Source organism: Olea europaea, chromosome 1 (assembly GCF_002742605.1).
Source record: "Olea europaea var. sylvestris chromosome 1, O_europaea_v1, whole genome shotgun sequence".
Taxonomy (NCBI): Eukaryota; Viridiplantae; Streptophyta; class Magnoliopsida; order Lamiales; family Oleaceae; genus Olea; species Olea europaea.
The window spans coordinates 29,876,377-29,880,080 of record NC_036237.1 but is presented as its reverse complement, the minus strand read 5'-3'; positions in this window follow the sequence as shown (position 1 = coordinate 29,880,080).

Here is a 3,704-nt window from a genome sequence, read left to right as displayed (position 1 = left end):
CACGTTGTTTCTCATTTCCAATTGTAAAGTTCATCGCCAATAAAAGAACACCCCTTTTTGGGACTTTGTCTCAAGAGGTTTTGTCCCTTACACAATTGTCTGATCCTTTTTAATTGTTAGCGACTAACCCGCGCGAAACAATTTGGCACGCCCAGTGGGACAGTGGTGTTAGGTGTTGAAAGTACAAAAGGGTAAACAATATGCCTCAGAGATCCGATAAGGAAGCAGCAAGTCAGGGAGGAATCCAGTATGTAATCGAGCGATATGAGGAGCAGCATGCCTCTCCACGAACAGATGGACAAAATCAGAGCAGTAAGTCGTTACGAACCAATGACGGAGTTGAGTCCTTGAACCATGCGTGCATTACTTGGAGAACTCACACAGGACGTCGTTGAACAGGTGAATCTTCAAAGTATTCATAATATGGAAAGATTTACACAAAATAGGAATGCACACTATGACAACATGGCCAAACAACTAAAAACGTTAAACAAAACAATGAATAAGTTAGTAGGCCAAATATGTCAACCGGCTATACCTCTTACAAACCACTTTCAAACTAGGACAATTGTGGGACATAATCCCTCTGTCCTAAATCCGAATCAAGGGGTAGAACCGCTTTCTGGTCCCTCTACTTCAAACCAAAGGGGTACTACAGTGCCAAATCAAAACAATGGTAATGGCATGCCTAACTTGGGGGGTAATCCAAACGTGAGAGATAATGTCCTAAACAATGGACAAAATATTCCACGTGGTAATGAGGGAACAGATGTCCAGGCTAATGGTAATGGCCCTAATTATGGTAATTTTGTTGCCAATCAAGGACCAAACATTAGGCCTCATGCAAATCAACCGGTTAATCAGCCTATAGGAATTCCATATGATCCCAATGTCATGTTGAGGAACCAGATTACGAAAATCGTACAGGATCAGATGGCTTTTGGGGTGCGTCCTGTCATTAGGCCGACGTACACAAAGCCATATCCTGATTGTGTAGACCAAGCATATCCATGGCCTAGAGGGTACAAAGTGCCAGAATTCTCACTGTTTACCGATTTAGGAGAGGTGTCTACTCTAGAACACATAGGGCGATTCACGTTGCAAAGTGGTGATGTAACCGATTACCATAAAATGAGACTTTTCCCTAGTTCGTTAACAGGAGTAGCTTTCTCCTGGTTCATCAACTTACCAGCGAACTCTGCTCAAACATGGCAACAACTGGAACAGTTGTTTCACGCTCAGTTTTATAAAACTGAGTCTGAAGTCACTTTGGCTGATTTGTCCAGGACAAGGAATTTCCTGACCTTTTCCAGTTGAGTGCGAATGTGATTAGGTATGAGTGACTGATAAGAGAAGAAGAACAAATGAAAAATTCTAGTAAAGGGACTTATTACAGAGACCCAAATTTTGACGTTCATACCATCGACGACAAGTCATACGATCAGGCCGAAATGTGTTTGGCTGAATTGGTCAAAGGGGATACATATACTTGTCCCATAATGGCCAAACCTAGACCATCGGGCAAAGATGAGCCCATAAAGGATAGAAACATAAAGGCTAGAACGTTCTCGTTCGATATGACCAAAGCTGACCTTATATTCGATAAATTATATAGGGATAAGCAGATAAGATTGAGCGATAAGCTCAAATTGCCAAACCCTGAGCAAATTAAGGGTAAAAAATATTGTAAGTGGCATAATGCATGGTCACATTTGACTAACAATTGCTTGGTTTTCCGTCATGTATTGCAGGATGCCATTGAATCAGGACGAATTACGTTCATGATAAGAAAAAGATGGTAGTGGACGAGAACCCTTTCCCATGGCCACTTGGAGTAAACATGGTAACGTCTGAATTCAAGAACAAGTTGCCAAAATTCAAATTGGTCGTAGATTACGGAGAAGAAGATCCTAGACCACGTCCCAGTGTCTTTCAATGAATCAAAGGAAAAGAACCAAAAAAGGACGAAAACGTCCTGTGTGCAAGGTGTAAAAGGGAAGTAAATGGAGACACGGAGAAACCAGGGACATGGCAGCATCCTCATCGCCCTGCCTTCTTCCCAAACATTCAGCCTGGTATAGGGCGAGGTACGTCATTCTATAGAAGATCGCCTTTTGAAAGGCAGTTCAGACCAGCAGATACTGGAAGAACATTTAGGCCGCAACCTCGCCAGCCAAATGTATGGCATTCATTCCAGTACAGTGCAGGAAGGGCAATACCCTTCGATGAGATGATTAGGACCCAACAAAGGCGTTTCCAACGAAACTACGGACGGATGATGAGGCAGCAACAAGGAATACCACATCCTAAAGTGCCTATACTACTCAAGGTAACCAATCAAAACGTCCTCGAAGGTAGTAAAGAAATCGGTACATATGAATCAATGAAGAAACTGCCAGAAACCTCTTCTGGGAGATCAAGGTTTGAGAGGGACAAAAGGGATGAAGAAGATCCAGATCAGCCCCTTGCTATCCAATTCGGTACGTTGCCTCCTGTCGTGGCCAATAATTACCTACTGGCCAATGAATTCAAGAATAAGGAAAAGGAAGAAGAGAGGGAGGACAACGAAGAAGAAGCCTGCGTGTTGGTATGTGAAGAAGGCCAGACTTCTGGAGAGGCCTACAACGACGAAGAAGACGATGGGATGACGGACATTGAAGAAGAAATCGATCTAGAAGCAGAAAGGAAAAAGAGAGGAGTATCGCACATACTCTGTTTAAGCAACTACATCAAGAGGGAGTTCGCGAAGTAGACTTGCTGGGGGAGCCATCTGGGCGTCCTTTCAATTTCTACGTACTATATGGGACACCCAAAAGGAAGAAGAGAGTGTCTCGCTCTGAAAAGTATGGGTCACCTCCAAGAATAAAGCCCCCTCCCACAGGTTGGATAACTGATGAGGAAGCATTAGAAAAAAGTAAGAAGGAAGTTCAGGAAACAGAGGATCAGCCTGATATACTGCACGTCGACTTATCACAGGGGGATAATTCGACAGAAAACAAGCAAGAGGTAGAAATAGAGGCTGCCGAAAAGGTTATTTTTAAACGGCTAGCCATGAAATTGACTAAACACTTGAGGCCATTATACGTTAAAGCTCTAGTTAACGGCGTCCCAGTGACAAAAGTGCTTGTCGACAATGGAGCAGCTATAAACACCATTCCATCCAGGATGATGAGAAAGTTCGCAAAAACAGAGGGTGGCATGATTCCTACAGAAGTCATCCTTACTAGCTTCAATGGAGGAGCAACTTCAGCTAAGGGAGTTATGCCATTAGACATAACTATAGGTACGACTACTAGGACCACTGTCTTCTTTGTAATAGATGGTCCTACTAGTTACAACGTGCTCCTAGGAAGAGATTGGATACACGAAAGTCGCTGTATACCCTCGTCGCTCCATCAATACCTGATTTTTTGGAATGACAAAGGCGAAGCAGAGGTGGTACAGGCCGATCATAGGCCTTTTGTCGCAGAAGCAAACTCGGTGGAAAAGTTCATGTACGAAGGAAACTATGGACCTGTCAGAGTGGTACAAGACGGGGAAGAAACTCAGGTCGTCGCGCAAAGCGAAGAACCATTTTCAGTGGACACACTCACTGAGATGTTCAAACAGATGAGGCCAAATATAGTGGCCCTAGAAGAGCCAGTAATTGGCAAAAGAATAATTAAGGAGTCTTGAATGGACTTTAAGTTACAAAAGCAAATGGC